At 33.7% G+C, this 21,566-nt stretch overlaps 1 long non-coding RNA gene across 1 annotated transcript; it reads right to left on the bottom strand.

Annotated features, from left to right (window-relative positions):
* Positions 1–7,438: 7,438 nt before the first annotated feature.
* Positions 7,439–19,398, bottom strand: LOC128555397 (uncharacterized). The gene is made up of 2 exons (XR_008370033.1): positions 18,837–19,398; positions 7,439–8,783 (listed from the first exon to the last, which is right to left on the bottom strand). It is a non-coding gene; the product is annotated as an uncharacterized LOC128555397 (long non-coding RNA).
* Between the last annotated feature and the right edge of the window lie 2,168 nt (positions 19,399–21,566).

Raw genomic sequence — 21,566 nt, 5'->3', positions numbered from 1 at the left:
CTCGATTTTTCCCTACGTCTAGTAATGAAAAAGTTACAATATAAGCAATTTATAGTAACAACAAAGGGAAGTAATTCTAAAGAAGGGAACTGCACAAGACACTTCGTCTCATGATGGTGTATAATTGTGCCAAGTTACATCAAAATCCCTCTATGCATGAAGAAGATATGCTCCGGACAAAGTTTTCATTCTTGTATCCTTTGACCTCTAAGTGTGACCTTGACCTTAGACCCAGGGACCTGGTTCTTGCGCATGACACTCCGTCTCATGAGACACTCCGTCTCATAATGGTGAACAATTGTGCCAACTTTCATCAAAATCCCTCCATGCATGTAGAAGATATGCTAACCCTAACCCTAACCTAACCCTAACCCTATTTTTAGTAACAATGACCTTGACCTTGATCCCAGAAACCCCAAAATCAATCCCAAGCTACATCTTTTTTTAGGTTTTTTATACACCAAGTTTCATCATGATAGCTCATTCTTAAGTTATTGACCGGAAACCCTATTTCTATTTTAAGTAACAGTGACCTTGACCTTGATGGTGAACAATTGTGCCAACTTTCATCAAAATCCCTCCATGCATGTAGAAGATATGCTAACCCTAACCCTAACCTAACCCTATTTTTAGTAACAATGACCTTGACCTTGATCCCAGAAACCCCAAAATCAATCCCAAGCTACATCTTTATATAAGTTTTCTATACACCAAGTTTCATCATGATAGCTCATTCTTAAGTTAAGTAATTGACCGGAAACCCTATTTCTATTTTTAGTAACAGTGACGTTGACCTTGACCCAAGAAACACCAAAATCAATCCCAGCCTTTGTCTTGATATAAGCTACATACATACCAAGTTTTATTCAAATATCTTTACCGAAACAAAAGTTATTGACCGGAAACCCTTTTTCTATTTTAAGTAACAATGACCTTGACCTTGACCCCAGAAACCCCAAAATCAATCCCAGCCTTTGTCTTGATATAAGCTACGTACATACCAAGTTTTATTCAAATATCTTTACCGAATCAAAAGTTATTGACCGGAAACACCAGTTTGACGACGCCGCCGCCACCGCCACCGCCGCCGCCCGACCGACATCTACCCCAATCTAATAACTCAGGTTTTCAACGAAAACCTGGTTAAAAACTTATTGATGAAATTATTATCTATAGTAAATTGTTCCCATCCTAATTTTGTTCAAATCAAATATACAAAATGCTGCACCAATTTGCTACTACAGCTCTTATGTATATCTGTAAGTAAGGAAATAAGTAATATTGTATTGAATAAAACTATTATATGTGTAACAATAGAACAAAACAAGAGGAATCTTTACAAATTATTGCTGCAGTTTAATGGGTGTTAATAATGTTCGAATAGTTACTGTGTCTGGTCGACCAATCCACTTCTGACACCATTGTGACAAGACTGGCCGTACCGGCGACAATAACTATCAGAACAATTCAACACCCTTTACAATATTTACAAATTTATTTACATAAAATGAGTATTAACAATGAATAAATGATATGTAGAAAAGAAACTGATTATAAGAAAGAAAGAAAAAAAATCAAAGTTCAGTATCTCTAGATACAAAGTTCTATCACTGACAGTTCCATTTTAATGTGACGTGGCACAGATCTTTCAGTTAATTGCGAACTTTAAGTAGCACAAAAAATATATAACATATCTTCAAATCAAGTCCCTTTAAACCGTGAATACGTTGATTCCGTATTGGCTCCCTATGGTGGTAGCTGATTGCATCCCTGAGCTGACTTCAGAGGATAACAAAAATCATCGTCTTTGCGGTTTACGGCACAACCATGGGACGAAAGTTCTGCGCTGGGAAAATCACATCCAGGCGAGTGAAGACAAGTGAACCTCGGGCATTGTACTTCCGGGTTATGACATCACCAGGTAAAATCGCCCGTCTGGCGGAAGAAGCTAAATATATAACATATGGTAAGCACCATAGCAAAACAAATAAGACAGGGCATAAGACTGCCCCTTTGGGTACACCATATCTCCGTAGGTTCCCATAAATAACACGTGCTACTTATACAAAATATATGTGCTACTAAGTTCAGACGTCACGTGAGTAAATACGTCACTAATTACTTCCATTATTACAAAAATTACTTACTCAAAAGACTAAAGTTAAAGTATAAAAAAGATAGTAATGGAAATGGTAAACTGCACCTATTATTTACAACTACAAATTAACAAAATTCAATGCAAATCAAACGTTATACATAGTTGGCATCAATATAACATCAAATGCCATACAACAAAACGGACATTGTATGTATATGCTATAGACTGGCACAATATTTCAACTTATAATAATATAATATATACACAGTACTAGACTTGCCATATAGATTTATACATTACAGTTCAATACAATATCGGCGTTCCATAACAACGAAATGTTTGACATAAGTTTTTGAAACAGAGTACTTTACAATTATCATCAGTACACATTTTACATCTTATATAAACGAAACATTTTAGACTCCTCTTTCGAAATAATTTACAAAAGTCCGAAAAATTAAGTAAATTGTCCTGACATACCGAAACTAGCCAAAATCACATGCCGAAAAGTAAATGTTACAGAATTCTGTAGAATGCACAAAAATTTACCAAATAAAAATCGTAATACAAAAATCATACAAAAATCTAACAAATAAACTTCTTACCTTGATCGAGCATAAATTTCTAGCAAGAAAAATTAGTCTGACATAGATTCGTCTAATGTCGGAATGTGGTGTGCGCTAGGCATATCTAGTCCAGTCTATTGGTAGGGTAATGTCCCGCCAAATTCTAAATTTCATGGGACTCACGGCTAATGCGTGAGCTCTGACTATTTTTATTTTCACGGGATTCACGATATAGCCGGGAAATCTGACTACTTTGGCGCGGATTGAAATTGACAATTTGAGGCCCGTTATAGTGGTTTTGGGGATAAAAACATGAATTACTGCAGTTTATAAAATATCAACTTTCTTATTACTGAACCGAATTTAATAAAATTTACATGGCAATTTAAGTTATGAAATACAGAAAAACATGAGAGGTACTTTATGCGCGAAATCTGACATTTACCTCGATAACTCAAAAATTTACAAAAAGATGATGCAATACCTGCATTTACACTACAGATAAAATAAGGCCCGTATGTCAATTTGTGACATACATATGATTACCATAAGAATTTAACGTAAAACATCAGCAAATGAATATTGAAATTCTTTATAATCCTTCTTATATTTTTATACGTGTCGTTAAAATATGTTTCCAATCTCAATTAACTCTTTACAGAGACTCTCCTTTAAAACTACTTTTGTATCATTTTTTTAGTCCCTTTCCTTTATACTCCAGTCCCTGGGGACCTCCCGTGTGCAGAAAAGGCTACCAGCCAATTTTTATATCAATGTTTAGATAAATATCTGAAGTGTCAGAAAAAATAGGGTGGACTTGCCGCATCATTGTACATTTTTAGAAATCCTATGTGCACCAGTCATATAATGGAAAGGTTTGTCCTTGTATTTTCGAAGAGCTCTATGATTTTCAAATTGTTGTTTCGAGTCTGGTTAATGTCCAATTGTCTTTTTCTAGATATTTTATATTTTCATGCTTGTGGGAGTGTACATTGTACATCTGTAACAAGACGCGTGAATTTATTTTCACCAAATTGTGACCTGCTTTTATTACTAAATACTTAATTAAAAAAAAGTGAACTTTCAAAGACTGTAGAACAACACATTTATTTATGAGAAGTTATATAAACAGTGATTTTTCTGTGGGATGTATCATGATAGATGTAGGTGGGGATTGACCCAATCATCCCGGTTTGCATGCTGTGATGCATTTCACAGGCATCATACTGGTTAATTCTGTCTGTTCAAAATGTAGGATATACTGTTCTATTCTGTTCTATTCTGTTCTAACCTGTATCTTTGATAGATCAGTTTTTTACGCTATTGTATTTTGTTTCATGCTTTGATCTGCTTACCTTTAATTTAAAAGTCTATGTATCTTATTACCGTAATGTAATTCTAAATTAACTTTATAATAGTTCAATTACCTTTTATTTTTTTGAATATCATATAGATGCTTTTATGTAAAGCACTTTTTTGAACGTATTTTTATATGAAAAGAGTGCTATATAAAACTGGTATATAATATTGATAATAAGTAATAAAATTTGCAACATCCCTACGTTGTCTAGCAAGGGCATAAGCAGAAGTCTCTAGCAATAGCTATAATTTTTTACTTTTCACTACCGTTTTCTTAATTCTACCAACTTAGTGTTCTGGCCATACATACGCTATTATCAAATTAATAACTCACGGTCATGCTCTTTGCATATATGGGTAACTTCTTAATGTACAACTGAAATAGATTCACCATCATCGTTTTCATTTTAAAATGATGTATAGTTTTGACTCCTAAGTTCCATCTGATCTTCTAGATTTGTGCACAAGGGAAAACATTTAGTTACATTCAGCCAGTATGAAAATATAAAAACAGATACCTTCATACTCTTTCATTTTCGTTGTGTTGAACTATCCATCTGCATCGCTCCAAGAAATCAGAATTTTTCAATTTTAGAATTACAAATACAAAAATACAAAAACTTATTAAATTATTATCTATTGTAAATTGTTCCCATCCTCATTTTGTTCAAATCAAATGTGTTCTATTTACATATACATGTATATTGGCATTTATTAAAAAGTTTCCGAGCAATAAGTCCAACAAATATACGCACGCACGCACACACAAGAAACAAACAGACAAACAGGAAAAGCCAATACAGTGTGACATCGCCCAGGGATAGCCGGGGTCCACAAATATGGGCCCCTTACCTTATTCACATAGTAAAAGGAAAGGAAAGCAGATGCAAGGGGGCGATTAGGGGCGGGCAAAGTGGGAAAGAAACACCAACAACAGATAAGACAATATACGTAACATAAAATACGAAACGGCAAAAAGGTGAAAACAGGACACCGCTTTTGAATGGGAAGTCGCCTATATAAAGAAAACTGAGCGTTTTTAACGCGTTAAAGGCATACAAACTTTGCACTTACCCTGTTTTCAACAAGTGAGGTAAGACAGTGTAAATAAAATAACTCTTCCCGCTGAGAAAGGTTCTAACTTCCGTGAATAAATACCAGGTTTTACAAAGTAATATATATGATAACTCAACAACTTGTCTGAAGTCATTGCAACAAGAATCTAACATTCAAAAGCACGACTAAGCAAGGTACAAGACAAAATTCCACTCTTCCCGTCCGGTTTTTTTCTTCTATGATTTACGGGAAAAGCATCACGAAGTCTTACACGATTAGTCATCACTCAAATACGTGACACTGATTTCATCAAGCCTCCATATTACCAAGGCAATATGTAACACAGCTTTTATCAAACCCTTTATCACTAAGGCAATACGTGACACTGTATTCATTAAGCTTCCAATATTACCAAGACGATTAATGTAACATTCTGTACTATTTTTAAAATATTCTGAACAACATACAGTCGCGAAACTTTTGACAGAAAGTACAGAATAAGGAGAATTGCTGAAAAAAGTAGACGATTCATGGCTGTTGCTAAAACATATACCAATGTCCGTTAATATTGGTTGTGAAATGACATGTAAGTAAGCTTTTCTTCAAGTGTCTGTCTAATGCACTCCCATCACGTCACTAATTCTCTAAACCAACCGTACGTTCATATGAGAATAACCTAGGTTTGGATATTTATGTTGTTTGCTCGTTCTTTTAGACCCCGTGTACGATCGTAAATAACCGACAAGATATAAATGAAATATACATATACACTAAAATTTATTTATATCGAGCACGGTGACAACGGATTTCCGGTTATACGGAAACAATATCAAATATCCCGATTGGAGCTCTATGTGAAGCGAATCATGGCCTAATGTGACAAATTTACTTGTATATGTTTATTATACTAGGTATTACCATTTTTCCGTATTCATGCATATATATATTGTTGTATATGAAGATGAGCTGTATATGCTTAATTCAAATAAAATGTATGTTCTGTTCTGTTGTGTTCTGTTAAAAGATGATTGAAATAATATCTGTGTTACAGCGAATACCACAATCTGAATCGTGATTCTATCGTATTCTACTATATTTCGATAATGATTGGATTTGTTTTCTACTTTGATACAGTATAATTTATAGATTTAAAAGCAAGTACAGAAAACGTTTAATGGAGCGTAACACTGATGTAAGTTTAACACAATAATAAAACATATCAGCGGCATCTAATAAAATCACAATTATGCAAATCAAGTTATACAACTCGACAAACCGTCCCATTGAAATGCTTTAAGGTAGTTCTGCACGTTTGGTAGACCGGAGTATGGCGTGACATCATTTATCCGGATAACATAGAATAAAGACTGGATTCGGCGTAAGGAAATGAAAATCATTTATGAATTAATGGCAACCAATGGGTAAATGTATTACAACGGCAAATTTACTATCTTTCTTAAGTTATGATATGATATGATTTTAAAACATCTGAGATGTTAAATACATCCAAAAATGTCTTAAAATCAGCTTGAAATGTAATCATGTTTATATCTGTTTAATCATGGACAAATATCTTACATTTTTCACCATATTATAAGCCGTATGCCAATAAAAGACTGTGAAAAATGTCATTAAAATCTACATTATAGAGAATATTATATTCGCGAAAACTTAATCAAAATTATGAATAAAATTTGTAAAAAGGTCATTTGGAAGCAAAGAATGCAACCAAGAAGAATAATAGCAGACTCGGTTTGATTGAGTCTGTTCATGAGAGGTAATGAAATGTGCAACACCTCTCACGCACCCCAACACCGGCTTAATCGGAACTCTATTACACATATGTTGAATGGACTCCACGATCCCAAAGGACCAGAAAATATAACAACACAGTGTCCAAGTACGGGGAGACATTTTAGAGCCGCCACATGGCACTTAAAGATTGCTGTTGTTATAGTTAATAAAATCTGTAAAACGATCCTTTGGAAGCAAAGTATGCAACCAAGAAGAATAATTGCAGACTCTGTTTGATTGAGTCTGTTCATGAGAGGTAATGAAATGTGCAACACCTCTCACGCCCCTAGCACCGGCTTAAGCGGAACTCTATTACACATTTGTTGAATTAACTCCATGATCCAAAGAACCAGAAAATGAAGTCAAAATTATTCAAACCAATATAGCATAACATCGAGCACACGACCCTATCCTTTTTTGCCTAATTGTCTAAGTATATTCGGACAATTCTACATTGTAGATATTTTTATCCGAACGTGAAGAACTATCTTAAAGCGTGAAGTTTAAAAATGTTAAATGAAAACATAGGCCAAACACGAATCTTTTCACTTGACAACAAGAAAGGTAAAATTTTATTGACGTGTCGTTTGCCATTTATTTGTATTAATCTTCACACTGCTTCACTGTCAATTTGATTGTATGCTTTCATTTAATCATATACTAGTATATCAGAAGTCTAAAAATTAAATGGAGAACAAGCAACGTCAAAATTGTGATCATATTGAAATATTTTTCCAAGATGGTGCTACAGCTTAAGCATAACATTCTTTACAGTGCATTAGGTTTGCATTCATTTTAAAGATAAACGAAATTTATGGGTGCATAGGAAAAAGAAATATATAAACATGCAAAACAAACTTGAAATTATCTGTGTGTCCCTACATTTTTATCCCTATATTGTCAAAGAAGAACTTATGAAAACACAAATTGTAAGTAAATGTTGATAGGGCATACTATCACAACAATGCTTTGGAGATTGCAGTAAGAAATCGAAACGAATCATCAACATTTAGAAGCTAGAGAAACCTTGTTTCTATACAATTCATCTTTTTGTCAATAGATAATAAATCTAAAAACAAATAAGATTTTTTCCCCCCTTTTTCCTTCGTTAGTCTTTAAATGTACGTCATTGTCATTTTTCTTAATCATTCCAAGGGTGGTATCGGGGACTTTTTTAAGTTTCAAAATGTCTTAACTAGTTTTGAAGGTTATTTTCACAACGTATTTCAGCCATTTTGGACTCTAAAAGAACTGAAATTTCAATTTTGATTTTATTTGTTGCAGACGTTTATATGAATTTCTGGATAAGTTTTCAAACATTTTCATCAGCTAGAATTTTACCTGGGAGAATAGAGTTTGACCGTTACAGTAACTTTGATATTATTTAATGTGTTAGGATTCTTAAAACAACCCCCTGCAAGATTGTACATAATTGTTATCTGGATATTGCAAACCTAAAGCCGTAACTAATGAAAAATATGTTACAGATTTAATGGACACACAGTAGGTGAACAGACATAAAAAAGGCATCTAGAGATATAGATATACATTTATAATATTATTTCCCGTTTATCTGTACTGTAAATACACAACATCGTTCTTTATATACAGAGGATTTAAGAAATCTAGCCTAAGGTTTGTATGGCGTAAATCAAAGGGTTCAATAGTTAATTCTTTAACAGTTTTCTGACAGATGCACCGCTGAAATTCCTTTGTAATTTCCTCCAACCATAACATCGTGGACACAGCCGTCGCACGCCTTTATGCGCTGTTTCATTTTCTTTGACAGACGCTGCCACATCTATCCCAGTGTTTGCTATGTATCTACCTAAGACAGTGCCGAGCAGACAGATCAGAATTACGTACTGAATAAAATGCCTCATTGTAACTTCTTTTTAACCACGTCAAGCCTGAAAGTACATTTTAACACGGCGTTAATGTATGTATGACAAACGTTGTACAAGAGAGACAAGTGTGTTTAGGAGTACAACCTCACCAGAGCGGCCCTCTTTTGAGCGAAAACCTCTCTATAACAACATCATCAAAATTTCCCTAAGCTGAAATATACTATCAATTTTACCTCTCCAGAACAACAACCTCTTCATAACAGTCAATATTAGTATCTCCCAAAGGGTGTTGCTCTATAGAGGTTGTACTTTGCTAAGCTGCATTTTTTTGAAGACCATGCATTTACAGTCATACGACTTAAATCTTAGCTCTGAAACATATCAATTATTCTTTATTATTGTCATTTCCTTAAGTAATTCATTTAACTTTCAAATATACTTTCGTTAAATATTATCATTTTTCTCGATCGCTTCCCTGTTTTCGTGCTTTGCTTTGTCTTTAATTGGATTTCTTATTTCGAGTTAGTGACTATGCATTAAATTTCGATTTATATAACTTGAAATATCGATACTAACTCGAAAGTCCGACTTAGTAACTTACCTGTTTTCCCACAAAACATGAATGTTTGTCCGGCTGTCAAAATCCAGAAATGTTAATAGGCTACATTTAAGAAATAAGAGCTGAGATGTTGAAAAACAGGACTTGCAAATTCTAAGAAATATAACAGACTAAAAACTATGTAAAAATATTAAGCGTTTGTCATTGATACAATATAGATTTCAATGAAATTTGGATGTCAATAAATAAATAAAATCAATAGCTGCCTATAAATATGGAAATCGAGGGGTCTCACACTTAATCGAAAAAAAACTTATTTTAAAAACATATATATATGTGTTATATCAAAAATAAATTTTGAAATAGAAATCAGAGGAATTCCGGATAATTACTTCAAAGAGCTTGAAATAATTATGCGAGATTTTCTGAGGAATGGCAAAATACAGCAAAAAACGCATAATGCTCGATCGTTGTTAAAACTTTTCTTCACCAATACGTTGACATACAAGATTGTGGATGTCTTAGCTGAATTCGTCTATCAAAGTTTTTCATCCACTGCCATTCATTACCTTTGGCCATTTTATGTAGAAATAAATTTAACAAAATTATAATGACATTCTTAAAAAATTAACTTTTAACATTGTATATGTGGTAAGTTTAAAAGTTTGTTTTCATATTGTTTCAGGTTAGTGCATTATGTTTTATGTTATTTTATTGTTTTGTTGTTGCTGTTGTTTTATCTTATTTTTTTCTTTGTTTTAATTTTCTTTTTATTGGTAATAAATGAGTACCTATCTTTAGACAGTTGTGTTTTTTATTCGTTAGGATAAAAAAACTAGATATTCCTAAGATTTTCTTGTTGGTATTGTATGTAACGATGCACCATCTTGATTAAACGAGTGAATGAAGTATTGCCATGCAATACAAAATCCCCTACTGGAAACCACTTAATTTTCCCTACTGCAGTATAACTTAATGAACTGATATCTGTCAATGATGTATAAACAATATTATATGTTATAACAGAACACTTTGATTAAAATTTGCATTTACAGAAACCTACATTGTTGATTGTTTCATAACATCTATAAATATAAACAAGAGTACCAGAATGTCACAATATACGCCCGTCATAGCAAATTTCTTTACACTAGCACCTGAATTTTCATATATAGTGTAGGCTATAAGGCTGAAAATATGGCCGAATTGTGCACTTTTAAGAAGAGTTTTGATCTTTATATAATACAATACTACTATCTATAACGGAACAGTTTAGATGTAGAATCCACCTCTACCAAGCCTTTAATGGTAAATAATAAGGGTCAGAGTTATGCCCCTTGAAATCATTTATAAAAGGTATTAGTATACAACACCCACCATATATTATTTTATGAAATACAAATTTCCAAAATTTTATGCAAAATGTATGTCGGAGGAAATTATTAATCAGTCTGGGAGCTAAAAATTCAAATAGATATGCATATATGAGTGTTACAGCCCTTGAATTTGTAAAATTATAGAAAAATTAGACAACACTTATAATGGTACATTTAAAGTTTAATTTTTGGAAAGTTCTGTTTAGATATCTTTCCGAAAACGATGTTGTAAGTAGTAAATGACATGTTCATTAGTTGTGAAGCCCTATTTTTATGCCCCCGTTCTAAGAAGGAGGAGTATATTGTTTTTCAGAAGTCGGTCGGTCTGTCTGTCGGTCTTTTAATATGTTGAACAATCGGTTTCCGGATGATAACTCAAGAACGCCTAAACCTAGGATCATGAACTTTGATAGGGAAGTTGGTCATATCCAGCAAATTTATTTTTATTGATTTTGAGATCAGTAGGTCAAAGGTCAAGGTCACAGTGACCGGGAATAATTAAACAGTTTCTTGACGATAATTTGGAAACGCTTGGTTCTAGAATCACAAAACTTAAAAGAAAGGTCGATCATGACTAGCAAATGACTTTTATCGATCTTGAGGTCAGTAGGTCAAAGGGCAAGGTCACATTGACGAAGAACAGGTCTACAGTTTTCTGATGATAACTCAAGAATGTTTGTGCATATGATTATGAAAGCCGATAAGGAGGTTGGTCATGACCAGCAATTGATCGCTATCGATTTTTATGTCACTTGGCAATGGTTAAAGTCATAGTGACTCGGAAAATTTAAACATTTTCTGGACAATAACTTGGAAACGCTTGGACCTAGAATCACGAAACTTAATAATAAGGTTGATCATGACCAGCAGATGACCACTACTGATACTGAGGTCAGTAGGTCAAAGGTCAAGGTCAAATTGACGAAGAACAGGTATACCTTTTCCAGATGATATCTCAAGGATGTTTTGGCATAGGATTTTGAAAGTTGATAAGGAGATTTGACACGACCAGCAGATGATCTCTTTCGATGTTGAGATCATTAGGTCAAGATCACAGGGATCCAGAACAGTCAAACAGTTTCTGGACGATAACTTGGGAACCCTTAGGCCTAGAATCACGAAACTTTATCGGGTGGTTGGTCATTACCAAAAGATGACTCCTATTCATTTTGAGACCAGTATATCAAAGGTCAAGTTCACAGCGATCCGGAACAGTTGAACCGTTTCCGAATGAGAACTTGAGAACGCTTAGGATTAGAACCACGCAATTACGAAACTTGATAGGGTGCATGATCATAACCAGCAGATGACCCCTGTTGATTTAGAGATCAGTAGATCAAAGGTAAAACATTGACCCAGAACAGTTAAAATATTTTGTCAAATAACTAGAAAATTCTTTGATCTTAAATCAGATTTGATCTAGAGGTCATTTATGACTGGCAAATGACCTTTAATTTTGATTTGATGTCAGTACGTCAAACGTTCAGTGCACAATGACCGAATAGGTTCTGTATTTTTTGTGCAGTTACTGAATGCATCAAGGGGTGGGTTGGGGAGGGTCGTTTCGTGATCTACGAGATTTTTTAATATTTCAATCTGTCTGTCTATCCGTCTCTATACACTATCTAAGGCTGACAATGTCTGACACATATCAGATTCTTGCCTTCAACACCGTTATTTCAGTTGTTTTCTGTCCTTCAGAACAGTCTGACTAAAAGACATCTCCTATTACGCTACGCATAGGATCTGAAAACGACCTATTCATTGCCTCGTTCTGACGGCCCTTTCACTAGCCAATCAGAGCCTAGCTTACAACATCTTGCAAATCTACCTCTAGCATTGACTTTTGATATTTACAATTCTTATGTCGAAATGTATCAGATAGCCGGTTAGCTCAGTCGGTAGGCCACTTGCTTTGTAAGCGAGGGGTCCCGGGTTCGAGTCCTGGAATAACTGCATATTTTTCTTACTCTTTGACAATCGAACAAGTCGCCTGATTGGGTAACATAAAAATAGCAATAATGGAAATCCAAAATATACAGAAGACGAATGTGAATGGGTCGTTCTCAGATCTTCGTTTAGAAGATCAAGTACTTTAGTCAGATTGTCCTTCAGAAATATCCAACAATTTGTTCTCAGGGTCAAGAACAAGTTTAAACCTTCAGATCAAGGTCAGATGCGAGTAAAGGGAAATTAATAACATAAACACAATTATTAGCCATAAGCTTGTCACCATTACAGATCTTTAAGATGTTCCCTTAATGTAAGCATTGCAGGACATGATTCCAAAAGGAGTAAGCCGTTAAATAAAGCAATATTTATCAGTGACATTTTAAATTCAAGTTAATCAGGAGTCAAAAACAAAAATAGGATTTTAGTTTCACAACGCAAAGTGCTAGGAGTTGTGAGGAAATTGGTACGCACAATAAATGTGTCTCATAAACCAAATTGGCTAGCCCTTTTAAAAGGGGTGACACGATAATTAGCAAGACCTTTACCCTTATCTTTTATTAAATAGACAAGATTAAAACATCAGTGCCGTAACAAGCCCTGAAAAACACGGAGGCAGAATTCTTTCGGAAAAAAGAGTTGTAACATAGTTACATATTTGTATTAAAATGTGTGTATGAATCATTGTTTTGTAATAGATTTTATTTACATTTAATGTCCATTCAATGTACATGTATTATATATATATATTGCATTTCAATTTTGCCTTAAAATTATACATGTAACAAATTTGCCGGGTCACGAATTCTGTTTGCAATGTTGTAAACAACAGATGTTATATGTGTGCTACATCACGTTCCTTATAACAGTATCCTTGTGTTTTTTCAAGCTTTATCACGTGCGTTTAAATTCATGATTAGTAAATTTAGTAATATGTTAATTCAGACGTGGTATATATGATGACTATCTAATCAATATTCTAGCTAGTGCGTGATGTGTAATATCTGACTTTCCACCAAAGTAGATAAAAATTATAACTTAAATGACAATCAAAGATGTTTTACTGTAAGTCCTTTGGACAAGATCTAATTGTGAGGCCCCAAGATATAGTCTATGTGCTACAGAAATTTGTTTTCTAAGATTCTTTGTCATTTTTCTGTTTTGATTTTATATGAGTAAACATGAAGTAAGAATATAAGTTATAGTAAACCTTGTTAGCAACAATACAATTACGGGTGTGACTACGCTACAGTGTTTCATATATGGGCTTGGGTACAAACTGTTATCTTACAAGTCATCAGTTAATTTGAACATTTTTTTCTTCAACCATAGAAAGCACGTGGAGTTGTAGCAAATGTTAATGCATGGTTACAGGGGCCCATCCTGAGATTTTGTTTGAAATTCTGCAAGACAAAATGGTGTATTTTTAGTTATTTTAGATAGAACAATCTCGACAAAACATTTCAGAAATGTACACACAACTCGTCTGCAATATTGGAGCCAAGTTGAGGTCTTGAAAAGTTTTGACTCTTTACAATACAACTGTGTTAGTTTAAAGCGATTTCAGACAAACTTCTGAGCAAAATGTCACACTACTTGCTTACATAATTGAAGTACACGTAGAGGGTTGTGTTCGGGGTCAAAGCTGTGCATTTTAAACAACCTTCGAAAAAAGATATGAAGAAATAAGGTTAAAAAGTTTGCACTAGTCGCCTGCATAATTGGTATTCAAGTAACGATGGGATTTCAAGGGTCCTCCCCAAGAGTACTTTGATGTTATAAAAGACAAAATGGTGCATTTTAAGACATCTCTGATAAAGAATTTGAGAGAATCAGGTTGAAATGTACACATTTCCCGGCTGCATAACTAAAGTAGAAATAGAGATGGGGTCAAGGGTCCTTCCCGCGAAATGTTAAATTGAGAGAAGATAAATGGGACATTTACACCATCTCTGACAAAAACTTAGCAAATCAGGTTAAAGTGTACACATACGACTACTCGTCTGTGTAACTTAAGTAAAAATAGAAGTGGGGTTCGTGACCCTCTTAGAGAATTCTGGAAAATTCAATGAAGAGAACAGGTAGTGGGCTCAGAAGTTCATAACTTCCACAAGAAAATGGTATGTTTTTATAGCCAGATTATGAAATTGTTAGTAATTCTTTGTGTGATTCATAAGCAAAAGTACAAAATTGAATGCTTATATGAGAAATGATTGGAGGGAAATGTGTGACTATGTTTAGGAGTTACCTTTGACTCTACAATCGCACTTCGTTAGTGCTATGTAAAACGTCTTTGCATGTTTGTCATGGAAAGGGTGCTATATATATGTGGTACAATAATAATGATAATGATGTAACGTCTTCCGGTTGCTCAAGCTTCCTTATTTATCAAAGTTTCCAGCTAGATAGAAAAATGATAACATTTTTACAGAAATATTCTAGAATGAAATTGGAGAAACATGACACGGCTCTTCAGGGACATATCGAGCTATTAACTATCTTCGTACCTGTAAGAAATGGCAACGTTTTAATTTTTTCTTTATAGGTTACAATGTACTGAATGTCTCCGCTACTATTTTCAATGTAAAATTACAATGCAAAGTATTTTCTTGCCAGCATGTCTGGTGTTACATATCTTGCCCTTCTAACCCTCGTCTTGAAAGTCTATCAATAGACAATCAGTAAATAAAAAATGTATTGGGTTTTCCATAATGCAGTGAAGCCATGGTCACGTAACTGAGATACTTGATAAAACGATAATATTGGGAAGACTTCAGCAGGTACGTACATTCACTTACATCCTATCCTGCCGGATCTACAAAAAGATAGAACAATATAACGTTACATAGCTCTAAATCATCCACAGACATTCAAGTTTAAGAACATTTTATATTTGGCATGTAAATACATCAACTAGACGGGAAAATAGCACTATATACTAACACATACTACTTTCAGTGTTCAGCGTGACCACAGCGGCAGAATCGGCGAATTACTACCTTCGTTACTTATTTGAACACTTTCTCAAGAATCTGCGCATTTCGAGTAGTAACAAAGTCGTAAAGCTCGCTTTGACACTTTGCCTTATTTCATATGAACGTCTTATTGGCTATCATCTGCATGAATTTTTTATAGTATTTGTCAATATCTACAAATGAATACGTGCATACTTGCAATAAATACTATTTGTCACGGTCCAGTTGTTTTTGTCATAAGCTTCTGAACATTGTATGAAAACATTGCAATGAAATTTTTAACTAAAAAGTTTCAGATCAATCTACTTATGCGTACATTGACATTTTATCCACTTTTATGTTAATTCTGGTTGGCACGGCTCCAACCTTAATCTTTACATGATTTTTTTCAAAATAAGTCAATATACATCTTTAACATGCAGAATGCTTTAATCAATAAAGTTTGACACGCTCCAATAATTTTGCAACAAACACCAAATAAATATGTGTCGCGTCGGCATTTAAAAGACAAATATTTGTACAAGATATTTTTAGAATTGAGCAAAATATAAAAAAGATATGAAAAGTATAATGAAAATCTCCACTGGTAAAGTTTCCTAAATATCGACCTATATTTTGTAAAATACTTCATGCAGCGATGGGTTCTACATTAAAATTGTAATATTATGATACAATACGCAAGAATCATACAAATTTAAAACTCTTCTAAAAAGTGCACAATCATCTGGCTTATAGCCTACACTAATATATTTCTTTTGGCCAATTATAAAAATAGTTATAATATAAGTTATTTATAGTAACAACAAAGGGAAATTAATCCTAAAAAGGAGTTTATATAATATAAGTCCACATAAAACTCTTTACCAGGTAACGAAAGGTCAAAATACAACTAAAATCTGGATGTAACATGCATGTCGATTTTTCCCTACTACGGCAAGTAATAAAAAGTTACAATATAAGCTATTTATGGTAACAACAAAGGAATGTTACTTTAAAACCAAGAGTGCCTGATGGTGGTGAACATTTGTGCCAAGTTACATCAAAATCCCTCCATGTATGAAAGAGAAATGCTCCGGACAAAGTCATTTTTGAATTTGACATTTGACCTTTAACTGTGACATTGTCCTTAGATCTAGGGACCTGGTTCTTGCATATGACAATCTGTCTTATGGTGGTGACTATTTGTGCCAAGTTACATCAAAATCCCTCCATGCATGAAGAAAAAATGCACCGGACAAAGTCATTCTTGTATTTGACCTTTGGCCTCTAAGTGTGACATTGACCTTAAACCTAGGGACCAGGTTCTTGCGAATGACACTCCATCTTATGGTGGTGAACATTTGTGCCAATTAATATTAATATCCCTTTGAGGATTGTTAAGTTAAAGATTGGACAGGAAAAAAGCCCTTTGGAGCTTTGACTTCCAAGTGTGATCTTGACCTTTCACCTGAAGGTCCGGTTTTGCGTATGTCATGTTGTCTCATCCAGGGGAATACTTGTGCCAACTAATATTTAAATCCTGTTTTGCATGACAAAGTTATAGACCGGACAGGAAAAAAAAACTTATTGACCTTTGATCTCCAAGTGTGACCTTGACCTTTAAGCTAGGATTCTAGGTGTTGTGCATGAAACGTCGTCTCATTATGGGGAACATTTATGCTACGTTACAATGTAAGAAAGTTTTTATATTGTAATCCCTTGATGGATGACAGAGTTCTGGACCGGACACGAAACAGACCCTGTTCATGCCATGTTAACATTTGACTGCCAAGTGTGACATTGACCTTTAAGCTAGGAGTCTGAAAGTTATGCATGGCACATCGTCTAATTATATGTACATTTGTGTCAGGTAATATTAAAATCCTTTCATGGATGGCAGAGTTATGGACCGGACAGGCCCTGTTGATCTATGACCTCCAATTGTGACCTTGACCTTTGAGCCAGGGGTCTGGGTTTTGCGTATGATACGTCGTCTCATCACGGGGAATATTTGTGCCAAATAATATTAAATTCCCTTAATGAATGACAGAGTTATGGACCGGACACGAAATTGCGGACAGACGGACGGAAAACCGCAGTCCCCGGCACTGTTTTTCAACCAGAATGGGACTAATAAATACACTAACATACTTGTGATATTTTGGTACTTAGTACAGTAAATTCCTCGACATTTGCCGATCACATGAAAATAAAATCATTGCAGTGCTGTCTTCTTTTATGTTGGTAAATTTCATGTGATTTTGTAACATGAACGTGGAAAGTCAAAAGGAAATATTTTGGTGTCCCAGTAAAATTTTAGTAAGTAAGAAATATTTGATATTAGTTCACATATACGATGCTTATCCAGCACTACCATCGGAGACAATCGGTATTTTACGACCAAAGGTAATCCTTTTTTTTAATTCAGCTAAGAGCAAGCAGCTTGTAAAAAATAATATGTTAAAGAAATTGATGAAAACATTCAATAATTTATAAATATAGAAACAAATATAAACTGTATGCACTAGCAGTACTGACAAAAAGTTAGCGCATACTATGTCTGCCTGATTATTTGATTGAAAAAAAGCGGATATATTTTTTCTTTTAATTCTGATCATCGCTTTTATGTTGAATTCAATTACTGTTTGATCTTATTCATTTATCTGATTCTCATTTAAATTCTTGAGATTGAAGTAAAATTGAAAATCCTTGGAAGGCAAACTATCCCATATCTAGTAAGGTAAAGATAACAAATAATTAGTCCCTGAACATTACGGTATAAAGCTATTATTTCTTACTGTTATTACTTATGATCACATTCAAGAATTGTCAGATGCTATAATTATCTATTTGAAAATTGGCAATAATAACGGATTATCCGGAGCTTGTTGAAACGTCTGTTTGGCCATAACAAATTCTAAACATTCAGGTAAAATATCAAAAGATTACTTGAACAAAATTATTTGCAGAGACGGTTAATTGATCGAGGTTTATAATGTAGTTGAAGTACTTATCTTAATTCTATCATTTTCAATCACTTATTTGCATTTTAAATTGATATGTGATTTTTGTTTGTTTTCTATAATTTCATAAGAAGTTGTTTAACTTTATATAAGAGCTTGGCACGTGTCAAAGGCCATGTTTGAGATCTTATCTGTAGAAAATATTTTATTTTATATTCCAAAACATTTCATCTTTTAAAACAAAGTAAAATTACCTATTTATGTTATTAGAAATACGAAATTAGTCAAAATACTTAAAACAAAGTACTACTAACCTCTATTTCCTCCTGAGCTGTTTTTCAAACAAGCCTCTTCTTTCACGAGTTTTATCAGCACAATGATACAAAATGTTTGAATAAAAACAAACGTCAAAATGAATGTTAAAATCTAAGTCTATGTAAACGCTTTGCAAACTATCAAATGCAGAATGTTGGCCAATTCGCTTGCAATTTTGCTAGTAATAGAAACGATCGCCGTGACGGCACGCGTTAACATCTGTTTATCTGTGGTGGGTAAAACAATGTTTTTCGGCGAACGCCGTCTAAATTCGTTTTCGTTACCTATGCCACGTGACATCAGTTTGCAAATCAAACTACTTGATAACGCATTAGAGATAATTTATCAAAATGGAAGATTTATGCAACACTCTGCCTGATTGGACGAGAGTGTCAATTTCTTTCACTCTGTTGATTGTGCTACGCTGAGTGAAATGTAGACAAAGCGTTTATCCTAAACGACGCTGTTCACAGTTTTAAAGCTAACTTTGGCTCAGTATATCTAGCAAGAATATTGATATATCTCAAAATGATAAGTAGGTTTAATAAATATGATAAAAACCTGTTCAAATACCAACATTTATCAAATTAAAGAAAGAACTGAATACGGTCTGCGTATCACATGAATAAGGGTGTGTAAGGGAGTCTTTTATGTACAGAAGAGCTTTTAAAAGATTTTCCTTTTTACAATTGTCGTCTGTATATGAAAAGGTTTCTTGCTTTTGTGACTTATTCAGATTGCATATTAAAATGAGTACTTGTTTGCTTTGATATATTTATTATAAGTTATTTAACTGACTTATTAAATATGAATATTTTTCTTTAGTATGGTATGCAAATATTGATATCAGTTGAAATCTGTTTCATTATATATATGCTATATAATGACTGAATCTCATACAGTTAATCTATGTGATATGACTACGGTCAAACTTTGCTTATGAAACAATTTAAAGTGCGGTGTTTAGTTTTGTAATTAGAAAAATGTTATATGAAAGATGAACGTTAGATGAAAAATTCATAAACTTCTTTCCTTATTACAATTCGCCGACCATCATTTTTAAAGATATTTCTTGTTAAATGTACATTGTTTGTGTATGGGATCGGAATTTTTGATTTCTAATTAACTTTTTCGCTCATTTATAGATTTTCAGAATTTATAAAGTTTTGAAATATTTACAATTTTCCTATTTTCGTATTCAAATATTTAAAAAAAAAAAAATGAATATCCGTTTTAAATGACATATAATTCTAATAGCGGCGTAGTGATGTTATTTTTTTTTAGAAAAACACTGTAAGTTAAGCGTTCATAATTAATCCATTTTATTTCGAAATAATAATTAAAAGTAATTAATAAATTGCTTGTTTTATAACCTTTCTATCGATCAAAAATTATTGGTATAATCTGTGTGTTAAGAAAGTTTAGGCCGTTAGAAGAAACACATCACTGTTTACATCGTCTGCCCACCCGATCACTGTCAGTTCTTAAAATAGAAAATACAACGGATTTGTATACAAACACGATCTCTCCTATAAGCCTCTGCATTATTATTTATTTGACTGTTTCCAAAGAATATAGAGATACCTTTAACGGAAATTGCAAGTTTGGAAAAGAAATGTTCATGGTAAGGACGATTGTGATATTACAAACATGCAACAGATGGCAAACAATAACTTTTAGTAATTACCTTGGTCTAGAAATCAATATAATGCTTACAAAATTTTCCTATAACTTCAATATTTAAAAAAGAATTTACCGTAAATTTACTTAAAGAATGAAATGAGAATCTGTGGGAATAACTTCACCATTTTGTCTATTTTGAAATTGTGCATAAGTAAGAGTTTGTCCTCAGCAGTCTGATCAGTTCCTAGGCATTTTAGAGTATTTACTGTAAGGGGATATGCATATATTCCGTTGTAACATGTATGCACACATGTGTAACTTATTTAAGAATTGAATGCTATTTTCTGTGCGTTTATACGGGTATAAACCACATTGGGACTTCTTGCAAATTCATGAATCGCGCTAGCGATTCTTGGATGATTAGCAAGAAGCCTTCCAGTGTGATTCATATTCGTATAAATGCACAAAAAATAGCATTCAATTCTTATATTTACATTTTACGATAGCTTGCTACAAAAATAACTAATTTGCTTTCCAGGAATATCAGAAAATCAAAATAAATGTCAAGAAAATACAGTTACTACTTTCATACAGTCATGTCGATTCAATTGTGATATTCTGACGTCAGAAAAATTAGTTAAAGCTATAATTAAATGTTCTTTTGGAAGTTTTGGCGTCCAATTTTGAAATAAATTTTGAAATGAGGTCATTTAGTCAATGTTTTTGGTGAGGGACGTCAGATTACGCGAGCAATCTCGCGGAAAGGACCGTCATTGATATTATGCTGACTCGCCTCGGGGAGACAGTATTACGATAGGATTTCACTATGAAAAACTACCTAGAACACCGAGCATCTCCAATTCCTGGCTCCCAGCTCTTAGAGCAAGCCAGTACCTAAACAATTGGCGTTTCGTTTATGAAAAATGACCAACCGAAAGCTGGCTTACAAAAGCCATAGTGCCCTATAAGGCTGCGGCCGTCATTAATGAACGGAAAGAGCTCAATGACACGCAAGGACCAATCTATCGCAAGTAGAATATTGCACCAATCGTTTCTCCATAATTGCAGAAATGAGCTTAACAGTCAGAGAAACTTCGTGTAAATAA

This window comes from Mercenaria mercenaria, chromosome 2, assembly GCF_021730395.1.
Source record: "Mercenaria mercenaria strain notata chromosome 2, MADL_Memer_1, whole genome shotgun sequence".
Classification (NCBI taxonomy): Eukaryota; Metazoa; Mollusca; class Bivalvia; order Venerida; family Veneridae; genus Mercenaria; species Mercenaria mercenaria.
This window is presented reverse-complemented; position numbering and strand designations above follow the sequence as displayed.